The sequence below is a fragment of the Schistocerca gregaria genome, chromosome 5, assembly GCF_023897955.1.
Source record: "Schistocerca gregaria isolate iqSchGreg1 chromosome 5, iqSchGreg1.2, whole genome shotgun sequence".
Taxonomy (NCBI): domain Eukaryota; kingdom Metazoa; phylum Arthropoda; class Insecta; order Orthoptera; family Acrididae; genus Schistocerca; species Schistocerca gregaria.
In genome coordinates, this window is record NC_064924.1 from 263,236,771 (window position 1) to 263,250,075 (window position 13,305).

At 41.0% G+C, this 13,305-nt stretch overlaps 1 protein-coding gene across 1 annotated transcript in view; it reads right to left on the reverse strand.

Annotated features, from left to right (window-relative positions):
- Nucleotides 1-13,305, reverse strand: part of LOC126272600 (adhesion G protein-coupled receptor A2-like) — a 565,914-nt gene that overhangs the window by 394,861 nt on the left and 157,748 nt on the right. Inside the window, exon 2 of the mRNA XM_049975543.1 lies at nt 6,467-6,553. The gene's annotated coding sequence lies outside the window, so the exon portion shown is untranslated. The remainder of the gene's footprint in view (nt 1-6,466; nt 6,554-13,305) is intronic.

Consider the following 13,305-nt stretch of genomic DNA (forward strand, 5'->3'; position numbering starts at 1 on the left):
ATTTCTGTGTTCTTACTCGATCGCCTGCACATTGTCCTCTGTGATCGGCGTCGACTGCCCTTCCCCAGTGACCAGCACCACCCACGTCTGTGCGACCTTGGCCAAGTTGTTGACACCATTTCACCACGACTGGGCGCGACATTGCATCTGCCCTGGTCCAAACACCGCCGGGATTTCCTGGTTATTCTGCGCACAAAAATCACACTGCGCCGTGTATTTCAGCTTTGGAGCACGTTTACAGTTCTCGCGTCATGAGACACCTGTTATCTGTATCGTAACAGAACTGTGTCCGCAGCAAACCAGAACACGTACTCTCTTCTCACTACGTGACACACTTGTTTCACTATGGTGTTAGCGTGAATCAACATATATGTACTTCGAAGGATAATTCCTCTACTTTTTGCAATTGATTTGCCAGTGTCTCATTACAAAGTTTGTGGGACAGCACACTGATGAAAAAGGAAACTGGAAAACCGTATAGTAGACCCACTACAATGTTTAGATTAAGCCACTTTTGTCAAAAGACTAATTACTAACATCCGGGATACTGAGTGCAGTAATGTAACATATATTACGAAGATTCATTCACCGATGTCCTATGGGATAATACTCATTGTGCAAATAAAAGTTAATAGATTTAAGTATGGAGTTCCACACATAAGCCTAGCACGCATTTGATTAAGCAGTTGGGAATATCAACCACTGTCTGTCATTGCATACATCTATGTCTTCGCCAGTGAGACAATACATTAATGCATCGGGCAACACACTCGCACATACACTAAGCTTTCATGTGTTTGCCTGGGGCATATTGTACCAGAATTAAAAACAGTTCCTATCCCTGTTTTCCGTCGAGGGTTGTCGGCTCGGCGGTTACCCTTGATTAAAGCAAATGCTGGAGTTAGTAATCCCCTCTCATTTATCCATAATTAGGAAGTCATCTGCCACGCTACCGCATTGCCTGGCAGTTGGCTGCAAACACACTGACTATAATGCGTCATTACGCGAAATACTTACTCTTCAATTAGGACTAGGGTAGGAAATTGCAACGTAACCAGCATTTATTCAGTAATATATGACACAGTCGAAATGAAAGTGGTGGATGTGGCAAAATAACGATTCTGAGAAGATGAGCCTCAAAGGTTATTTAATATTTAAAATTCTATGTTCTTTTCTTATATTGTTTACAGTAAATACCATATGCAATGGTTATTACTGAAGGTATACAGACAATATTAGGAATTAAAATCACAGCGATGTGTTCAATAAAGTTTTTATCGATAATCTAAGTAGCTCTTACATGTCTCTGCCTCAAAATATGTCACTTACATCACTTACTGTAATGTTTTGCTCCATTTTCACCTCTTGCAGTAATCCATACACGTAAGTTTCACTGCTTATCCGTACAATTGGGTGGATAAGGCAATTGAACTGTTACAGCACATGATAGTAAAGGATATAAATTTGACAAAAATTGTTAAAAGTCACTAACATTGCCACAGACAAAATCAAGTCATCCCAGAGAGAGGAGGAAGCGGAAGCGAGCCAACATGTCTCAAAGTGGGTCAGATTACTGACACATTGTGACGCCATCTGCTGAATGGGGTACACATACAAAAGAAAGGAGACCTCGACAGACAAACAAAGGAAGCGAGACAAGTATATTATAAGCTCATAAGACATGTTTCAGGCAACTCTATCTCTCTCACAAGCGCATGTAGCGAGGAATCAACTCAGCAGTTAACAGCCTGTTAAGTGAATATACCAGAATAAAATCAAATGTCGTTACGAACCGAGTCACATGGCATGGCTTCATGCAAGCTCCCTTTAAATTGGAAATTTGTGGTAAGTTCTATGGGACCAAACTGCTGAGGTCATCGGTCCTTAAGCTTACACGCACTACTTAATCTAACTTACCCTAAGGACCACACAAACACCCATTCCCGAGGGAGGACTCGAACCTCCGACGGGGGGAGTCGCTCGATCTGTGACAAGGCTCCTATGACCGAGCGGCTACCCAGCGTGGCAGCGCCCTTCAAACCTCCCAGCTCCCCACCTCTTGTCATGAGTAGATCATTGGGATGGATGGCAGTCACAGTAATGGCACTCGATTCCATGATTACACTACTGTAGTGAATCTATGTTGTAGATGCTCCGGTACATACTGTGGACTAGCCGACGATGCACTCGAGATAATGGCCTTCACCAGATGAAATAAATGCTGCTCACTGACTCCATCTACTGACTTAGGTTGAAATCTACCAGGAGCAGGGAGGAGGTCAACTGACCACACGACTACCGACACCAGGTACGTTACGTATAGGACGCTCCAGCAACCAGCTTGAAAATCACTTTGTGCTGGGCAACAGTCGTGCCTGCCAGCAGGCAGTCCGCTGCAGCACCAGCGTCGCTAATATCTTCTCCTGGGCATTCAGCCACTGAACTAAGTGCTCAAAAGTCAGCTACAGTCCAACACACAGCTGAATGAGCAGTAGCTGAGGCTGGTGTCAAAGAACGACGACTCATAAACATTGAGAGTAAACTCTTATAATATTTCACTAGCGTCTAAGACACTTCAGTTTCCCAACAGCTATTGTGACTTCACACAGAAGTATCTCCACTCGGCATTCAGTAAAATAAACAATATCACATACAGAAAAATAAATTTGCAAGCAAGCTCTTACCACACAGACATACAAATAATCCCATGTATTTTTAGTAGGGGAAATACCTATTCTGAGTCTCACATAGCATCATCAGAAGGCATCAGATCATTACCAGATTGTGTGCTTGGCCCTTGGTACAGATCTCCTATATGGCTTAGAAACTGTTTTTGATTTATGTTTGAGATTCGTTCAGAGTGAATGGTAAACTGGAGACACAGATGGCAGTAACTGCTGCAGGTTCAGATGTTTTTCTATTGTACCAGGTGGCAACAGTACATTCAACTGCATTACTACTTAACTCTTACGTCGTATGTTTCATTGTCCTAAGTCAGTCGAATCAAACTTCATGTCATCTTTGAGGGTAGTCTTATAAAACATTCTATACAAGAGTGGCCTGAAAGCAGGAACTTGTGTTATATGGTCTTCAGCGAAATGTAGTTTATGGTATAAATCCAAAACTTAATTATGTCATTGTTCTTGTTTTGACGCCTGCATTGCCACTTAAGGCACTGAGGCTCATTACAGACAGAGGAAACTGTTGTACATACCTCAAAATATCATCACTATTAGCATTTTCATTATCTGCCTGTCACTACCTCCATTCTTCTGTTATAATGTTTTGAATGCAAAAACAGCTTCTTCCCTGTCAAATTCTGATGCATCAAATCACCTGTTCACAACAGTTTACAAACCATTTGGAATGAAAAACATGTATGGACACTTCCATCTCTTTGCATCCATAGAGGAAACATCTCTTGTTAAGTAGTTTTTCAGATAACCGCTACAGAGCAGTTAAATCACCTGATACGCCTATATCCCTCTACGAAGAAATACATTAGTTCATCCACTACAATATTGTGCACTTATCGCCAAAAATTCTGTTTTGCCAGTTATACGACTTCGCGTTTAAATAAATAACAGCTTGTGAAATACTTTGTTCAATTGAGACGATCCATACAATAACGATTACCATTAATGTGAGCTTCTAAGCTCGGAAGTTGCAAAGTATCTTAAAATGCTCTTTAGCCTGTTTGTAAAAACAACAACTAATCGGATTTCGTAAATAAAGTTATATTATCGTTTCTAACCAAACACCTTCACTTAAATATTTTAGGCGTTTTGATAGGTTTTCATCATTCCAATGATTTGTGCTTATCCATTGGCCCTTCTGTGCAGGCAACAGCTTTGCCACGGTGGATACACCTGTTCCCGTGAGATCACCGAAGTTAAGTGCTGTCGGGCGTGGTCGACACTTGGATGGGTGACCATCCAGGCCGCCATGCGCTGTTGCCATTTTTTGGGGTGCACTCGGCCTCGTGGTGCCAATTGAGGAGCTACTCGACCGAATAGTAGCGGATTTGGCAAGAATACCATCGTAACGGCCGGGAGAGCGGTGTGCTGACCCCACGCCCCTCCTATCTGCATCCTCACCCGAGGATGACACGGCGGTCGGATGGTCCCGGTAGGCCACTCGTGGCCTGAAGACGGAGTGCTATTGGCCCTTGCATAAGCACTTTTGGACAAAAACATCCTTAGTACACAGGACGGAAAAAAACTATGAAGCCTCCAAAACCACAACACAGTACCAATCCTAATACAGTGCAGGGAAACAGTTGGCATTCAAAATAGCTTCCAGTTGTCTCTAACGGATTAATACAAGTACTGTAAAGTTATCAAGGCCATCTTTTACCATTCTTGATGCAAAATAGTCACAGGTTAAAGTAACTGTGATGGAGGTGGTTAGGTACCATGCATTCTTCTCTCCAAAGTATAGCACAAAGGCAGGGTAATATTGAGATCTGGTGACTGTGGTGTCCAGCGGAGACGCGACAGTTAATCCAAAAACAAAATTCTATGAGCTTTTCTTATATTGTTTACAGTAAGTACCATATGCAATGGTTATTAATGAAGCTATACAGACAATATTAGGAATTAAAATCACAGCGATGTGTTCAATAAAGTTTTTATCGATAATCTAGATAGCTCTTAAACCAGTCCTGGACAATGCGAGCGCTGTGAACAGGCGTCCTGTCGTCCTGGAACACAGTATCATCATTGGGGAACAGACATTGTACCGTTGGTTGGGCCTGATTAGCCGAAATGGTCACATAATCCTCTGCAGTAAAGCTACATTGCAGAGTAAACATGTGACCAATGGAATACCACGACATGGCTGCCCAAATCATCACGTACACCCCGCCATGTTTCGCTCTTGGGACGTACACGGTGAGAAGTTGAAAACAGTGTGAAACAAGACTCAACCCACCAAATGTCGTACTTCCATTGCTCCTTAGTCCATGTTTTATGGCTTCGACACGACGTTTTACTGGTAAGAGCATTTTTATCACTGTCGACTGGTTTAGCTATTTCAGCTCACCCTGCAGTTCCCTCCTTATGGAACTCCCTTCGTGTTGTTTTGGTGCTGACAGGGATCTCGAATGTGACATCCAGTGCCGCAGTGTCATCCTCTTACTTTTCGTTTCAGTCTTTTCAGTTAACGTCTGTCACTATCACTCAACAAATAATTTCGTCCGCGTTGTGATTTAGCGGATTCTGTTCTTCCGCTTTTCCTGTATGTGCTGTAACTCTTCACTACGGTGCCTCTTGAAACAACAATCATTTCCGCTACCTTGGTTACAAAATCAAGCACTGTAAGAGCACCAACAACTTGTCCAACCTCGCATTCACTTAGCTCCGACAGATCACTGTTATGACAACGACTGACAGTTGCGACGAGTTGAAAACACTGCACATGTGCCGTTCTTCCTCAAATGCACCAGCGCAACGTGCAGGCTTCCCTAGCATCTACATTTATGTTAAGCATTTTTCTTGCTGTTACCACATTTTGTTCAAAACCCGTAAGTTTTCAGTCATCTGCGGCCGGTGTATATCAGTGTTCTAGCGTACAGCATGGTTTATTAAGACCAGTCAATAGTAAGTTTGTCACACGCAGCTTGTTGGAAACTTACTAAGAATGTCTGACTACAGAAGGGCACTGCAGAGAGCCATAAAACACATCAGACATAAACACCATTGAAGATACCAAAGAAAATTAGATAACACACATTTGGTTAAAAACAATAATATAAATTCAGTTGCAAAAGATATGTAATAAAAAAGCAAGCACTAAGCACTCCGTCTTCAGACCACAAATGGCCCATTGGGACCATCCAACGGTCGTGTCATCCTCAGTGGATGATGCGGATAGGAGGGGCGTGTGCTCAGCACACCGCTCCCCCGGTTATTATGACGGTATTCTGTGACTGGAGCCGCTACTATTCGATGGAGTAGCTCCTCAATTGGCATCACGAGGCTGAGTCCACCCTGAAAAATGGCAACAGCGCATGGCATCCCTGTTAGTCACCCACCCAAGTACCGACAGTTCACAACAGTTTACCCGACAGCGCTCAACTTCAGTGATCTGACGGGAACTGATTGGCATCACGAGGCTGAGTCCACCCTGAAAAATGGCAACAGTGCATGGCATCCCTGTTAGTCACCCACCCAAGTACCGACAGTTCACAACAGTTTACCCGACAGCGCTCAACTTCAGTGATCTGACGGGAACTGGTGTATCCAACGCAGCAAGGCCGTTGCCAGAAACATGTTTAATAGTTATAGTTATTCCGCCAGGTATCCAGTACTGTAGCAACTCAACAAGAACGGCTGTAATTTTTACGACTATAACTTAAAAGTAAAGAAACATGTTCATCTACAAAAGTTCATCTACCCAGCGAGTGAGTTCAAAAGTACTGAAGCACTGTGTACGCTGAACATTCGCGCAGCAGGGGTGTACAGACCTGTGCAGCGGGTGCGACGACGCGCCGGCGTCAGGCGGGCGTCGAACCCGGGCCCCCAGCGGCTGCCGTGGGCGGCGGTCGCCCCATCTGCAACGACGACACGCCATCATCATCAACATATGCACTCAGAAGTCGAATGATCTTTGCTACAAGAAGGTGAATAGTGTGCTGCTGTTACCAATGGCGATTACTAGATTCTAAACTATCGTTGCTTAATTATGTTTATTAGCTGAGTCATGGTTAACATTTTCTGTAACTACTTTTGATATGCATACGGAAGAGGATAACAAAAGAGCAACCTTTCCAGGCGACCCACAGCGAATGTCTCAATAACCTGTTACGGGATACCGCAGGTGTAACCAATATGCCCACAGACACCAATACGTGTGGTCTTTACGAAGACCTGGATCTATCATTTACGTACATTGTGAAGAAGCCGTACCGTCTATATTACCGCTTCCATTGACATTCATTAGTAAAAGCTGATTAGATTACGTGCTAAATATGATACATCATTTTACGTAACTGGTTACTTACTTGTTCCTTAGTTCAAATTCACGATGAACTGTATAATGTTCAACGTGCCAACAGAAAAATCGTAGAATGATTTTATACAACCAAATAAAAAAATATTAATTAATAGTTATATGGCTGCATGCTGTCCATTTACAGTTTTAATGGCTAATTATTTCTACCCAAGAATACCTCTATGGTATAGAGATGTAACCGAAATGCCTAGAGGCACCAATACCTGAAGAAGCTGTTTAATCTATATTTCAAAACATTTCAGCTATCTGTCAGGCATTTTATTTCGATGGGTACAGTGTCGATTAATACAGCTGCATATTTCACTCCTTTCCTTACCAAAATACGATTTACGAAAGGGTGATGAAGGTCATTTTTCCTTCTAGTGAATGTCTCTGTTACTGTCAAACTTGAACTGTTTATAACAAATTTCGCAAGTGAACTATTGTACAGTGAGGCTGCGGTTAATATTCCCAGTTTTGCCTAAGCGAGGTGTTAGCCCCAGAATATTATCCCATAAGACGTTGATGAATGAAAATATGCAAAAACTGGGTTTACTACATTTTTTAAAAGTTTAAAGCTAGTTCATTTGTGCAAAACCATCATTAACATTCACAAACACATCATTTACTATTTCCTCTGTTGATGCTTCTTCGCTCGACTTCACAACAATTCTTGTATCATCTGGAAACACGATTATTTATATTTTGTGTTTTAAATAAAACGATAGACCATTTATATAAACCAGGAACAGTAGCAGGCCACTGTAACTTCTCCCCGTGCAGATGATGTAGCATCCTTCTGTGTGCTGCTGTAACAGCTTAAGGTAATGTTCAGCATTCTGTTGCTTAAAAAAGAATCAAATCAGGTATTTGCTAAAATATGTATTCCAAAGAACTTAATTTCTCTGATAGGATATTATCACACGAAATCAAATGCCTTCAATAGGTCGCAAAATATCTCAACTGCTGATATCTCATCATTAAAATTTTTTATTATGTGTTCACTAAACAAATGAATACCTGAGTCAGTCAAAGACCGTTTTTGAAATCCAAACTGTGAATTAAAATTGAATATAATAGGTCAAAACCGCAATAATTTTTTTTCTTATACACTACTGGCCATTAAAATTGCTACACCGAGAGGAAATGCAGATGATAAACGAGTATTCATTCGACAAATATATTATACTAGAACTGACATGTGATTACATTTTCACGCAATTTGGGTGCATAGATGCTGAGAAATCAGTACCCAGAACAACCACCTCTGGACGAAATAATGGCCGTGATATGCCTGGGCATTGGGTAAAACAGAACTTGGATGGCGTGTACAGGTACAGCTGCCCATGAAGCTTCAACACGATACCACAGTTCATCAAGAGTAGTAACTTGGCGTATTGTGACGAGCCAGTTGCTCAGTAACCAATGACCAGACGTTTTCAGTTGTTGAGAGATTTGGAGAATGTGCTGGCCAGGGCAGCAGTCGAACATTTTCTGTATCCAGAAAAGCCCGTACAGAACCTGCAACATGCGGTCGAGCATTATCCTGCTGAAATGTAGGGTTTCGCAGGGATCGAATGAAGGGTAGAGCCACGGGTCGTAACACATCTGAAATTTAACGTTTACTGTTCAAAATGCCGTCAATGCGAACAAGAGATGACCGAGACGTGTAACCAATGGCACCCCATACCATCAATCCAGGTGATACGCCAGTATGGCGATGACGAATATACTCTTCCAATGTGCGTTCACCGCTATGTCGCCAAACACGGATGCGACCACCATGATGCTGTAAACAGAACTTGGATCCATCCGAAAAAATTACGTTTTGCCATTCGTGGACCCAGGTTCGTCGTTGAATGCACCATCGCAGGCGCTCCTGTCTGTGATGCAGTGTCAAGGGTAACCGCAGCCAAGGTCTCCGAGCTGATAGTCCATGCTGCTGCAAACGTCGTCGAACTGTTCGTGCAGATGGTTGTTGTCTTCCAAACGTGCCCATCTGTTGACTCAGGTATCGAGACGTGGCTGCATGACCCGTTATAGCCATGCGGACAAGATGCCTCTCATCTCGACTGCTAGTGATACGAAGCCATTGTGATCCAGCACGGCGTTCCGTATTGCCCTACTGAACCCACCGATTCCATATTCTGCTAACAGTCATTGGATCTCGACCAACGCGAACAGCAATGTCGCGATGCGATAAACCGCAATCGCAATAGGCTACAATCCGACCTTTATCAAAGTCGGAAACGTGATGGTATGCATTTCTCCTCCTTACACGAGGCATCAGAACAACGTTTCACCAGGCAACGCCGGTCAACTGCTGTTTGTGTATGAGGAATCGGTTGGAAGACTTTCGTCATGTCAGCACGTTGTAGGTGTCGCCACCAGCGCCAACCTTGTGTGAATGCTCTGAAAAGCTAAACATTTGGATAGCACAGCAACTTCTTCCTGTCGGTCAAATTTCGCGTCTGTAGCACGTCATCTTCGTGGTGTAGCAATTTTAATGGCCAGTAGTGTATATAGCTAATGGTTTCGGTCTGTTCTAGACCATCTTCAGACCCACACCATGATGTAACCTTATATAAGAAAAAAAATTATTGTGGTTGTGACTGTTTATATTCCAGTTTAAATAAGAAATAAACCGCAGTACTGCAGAGAGACATGTTCTCAAAAATTACAAACAGTGGTTGCCTAAGTAATCCGTTACTACATAGGTGGGTGAAAACAACGCTGCATTACGTTACTAAGCTGTGCAGCTAATCGGTAGGTCGCGTCTCGCTCTGAAGTCTGTCGTCTTTAGCCAGAAGGTATGGTTGGCAGCTGACATGCCTTGCTGGAAAGGAGCTCGCGTCTCTTCAAATTCGGCGGACTGAGAGTTCAATGAGGAACACAGCCGGCAGTGGGCTTGTGCTGACTCGAGTGGCCTCGCATTCTGGGTCCGTGGTTGGTCACCGAAGTCCTCCCTGGTGTACGCTGGGGTTTGCTGCCCGTGGCGACTTGACGGATGAGATTGGGGCCGGCTGTGGCCTTAGGGGAAGACAGTTTGCTGAGCGACCAAATCTTTCAATCTTTTCAGTGGCTTTATCGGGCGAAGCTATCTGTTCTCCTCCTCGCGTTACTGATTGTTACAAATTTAGTTTTCCGGGGCCCAACAAGCAGGTTTTAAATTGTTAAATATGTGTGCGTTGCAACAAAACCTCTCCTAAAGCATTTCTGGCCTGCGTAATTAATAGGGTTTTTAAAGAACCGTTCCACTTCAAATTCTGTGGTCATAAAAGAACTCTGTGATTCACTCCTCGTTTGTGCTTCGTCTGAATGCACTAATTAATATGGGGAACTTGTGAAAATTGGGCGAGTAAATTATGCTTCCTTTCTGTATGTTCACTGGAGCTGCCGTCCTTACTCAGCACTGTAAGTCACTGTACCGTACACATCAAGTGTCGTTAATACGACGAAGCGGCTGTGTGTTTTCATTCCTCATTTGCTGGTTCAGCACGGAAAAAAGTTGAATCTTATTGGATTAAGTTATTCATTCTAATTGTAGACTGGGAGCCTGTCCAGAATTACTTAATTGCTGTCTCTAGAAAATTGTTTTAAACGAAATCAGGCTGTATCCTGTGCTTCTAGTGGGAGTGCAGCCGTGTGCGTTAAAACTGCAAAATCAGTTTTAAATATGTATTTAATTTGCCTGGCAAACTTATTAAGTAACGGAAGTGAGTTTTCTCATTCATCGGCATTTTTTCTGTTTTCCGAGGTTCCTTAGTTGCTTTATGGAGCTATGTTCAGTCTATGCAATTATGAAAGGCAGTTTGTTTGCCATATGCGTTTCCCTTCTTTTATTTTCGAAGTACATTCAGTGGTCTGTAATACACGTTTATTTTCATACATATAAAAACATGACAAAATGTAACATAGTAACACATTGTAAATGCTACATAAAACATTTATTATACGTATAAAGAAAACATGCACCATGGGCCACTGAACATACTTCATAAATAAAAGAAGCGAAACGCATATGGAAATAAACAGTCTGCTTTTCACTTAGTTTCTCAGATGGAACGTACCTCCACCAAGTACTAATTCATGTTAGAGCACAAGTGAGTTCAGCAGAATTTTAACCATTGGATTGTTAATCTTAGTGAATATCTAATTTGCCTTCTGTACCTGTTGGTACTTGGGTTAAGGTATTTATCTCTCTCGATGTTTTAAATGTATTGCGTTGTTAATTTTTTTTGCATTGGTAGCACTCAACGATACTCTTCTCACAAATTACAGAGCATAGCCTGTTAACTTGATCTATTGTTTTGTATGTGCTTCATGGTTGTTTTATGTACACGTTTTGAAGTGAAAGTGCTTCAGAGTTCTTCATGAGCCAGATTTGCGGAACGTTCCGATTAACCGGATACGTTGGAGCTTAGTTTCTCTCTTCTATATTAGGTGGCATTCTTCATTTGCAGTATTAATGTCACATTGTAAAGGAACTTGGTTATTAAAATATACCCAAAATTTATTTGTGTCACGATGGCGTTTAATGGCGTTTAAGCCCTAGCTGCCTACTCCTTCCACCCCTAAGGCAACCAGTCAGTTGGCCACGTTAAAATTACTTTCTCACATATTGTAGAAAATGATGTTATTAGTGGTGTTCGGCCCCAGTTACTTCATCTGCGATCACCCTTGTTAGAGGCTTAGCACTCTTTCTAAGAAAACACCCTAAATTAAATGAGTATTACGTATCTGGCTAACAATGTTATATATTATAGGTCCACAAAATATTAGCGTCTTGTTGGAGATACTATCCACCTCATATGACCTTTTACTTTTTAGGGTCATTATGCTCTTCCTTATTTCAGATAGCAATGTGAGATTAAATTTTAACTAACTAAATGTCCTCTGTATTGCTTCTTCATTGCAATGCTTTGCTTTTTCTTCTACACTACTGGCACCAAATTTCTCACATATTTTTATAAATTACTCATAAAAATATCTGCTACACATTAACTTTCTTTTACAATGCTATTTAACAAAAGGTGATTTCATCTTCCTTCATTGTCCATTTTTCAACATATTCCATATTGATTTTATTATCTGATCTGTAAAATTGTGAAGACCTATGGACACTATTGGACTTTTAAAAAAAAACTTTTCTTAATATGTTACAACCCTGTTGATAATAGTAAAGTATTTCTGTGTCATTATTGTTTCTGGTTATTTTCAACACATCCTTACTCCATATGAAGAGGCTCATACCTGCAGCGATCAAAGATTTCATTAAAGACTTGCTGTTAGTACATTTAATTACCTGCATAGGGAAACCACTTTCACAAATGGATAAAAACTCATTGAGGATTAATTTGAATTGACAGCATTGGACTCATTGTAAATGTTGCCTGTGTCAACATTTTCAAGTTTTCTTCATAATTTTCAATAGTTTTGGCATTTGTGAGTCTCACTGTTTTTTAGTGTTTCTGAGATACATGGAGCTATCTTATGTAATGTGGCTACTTGCAAAATGAAATTTGGCAATTTCTTTACCAGCAGATAGGCATGTATCACTTCTTCTCATTGAATGAAAACGTTATTATAAGAATCTTACTGTCTTGAACAGCTTGGATAGAGAATTTCAAAAACTACCTAACACTGTGCTGCCTGTAATAATATTATATTATTTTGCTATTGGTTTCAGGTCTGAACCATGAGCAGCAGCAGCAGCTGTACAACATAAAAAAGTGGACAGTGGGGAAATGTCAAACTAAATAATGAAAACTGAAAAAATGTAATACTCACGAAAATTATCACAGGTTTATGACATGTCATACATGCTTCAATACAAGTTACCACAAGAAACCATAACTGCCACTATACTATAAAATCTAACATTTTAACAAGATAAAAATATGTTGGCACATTGATACAAGGACAATAAGTGATCTACAGCAATACACATGAATGAACTTGAAAGTCAAAAATGACAGATTTGACAGAATCCTAAGATGTTGCAATTAAATAATTAATTGATTATCAGATTACAAAACTGAAGTATTAACAGTTCTACATTTGAATGAGGTTACATAAAACACCAATAAAAGAAAATATAAAGTAACAGGCAATATAAGATTTATGAATGTAATAGTATAAATAATTTTACAGTGCATTCGAAAAATGTAAGTATGTGACAAGTGACAGATAAGACCATGAAATTAAAATCAATCAAGATATATCAGATGAAGATACACATTAAAATAAATTAATATGAGGAAAATGCATGTTTAGAAGTGAAGGAGTATAAAAATAGGAATGTAGAATACA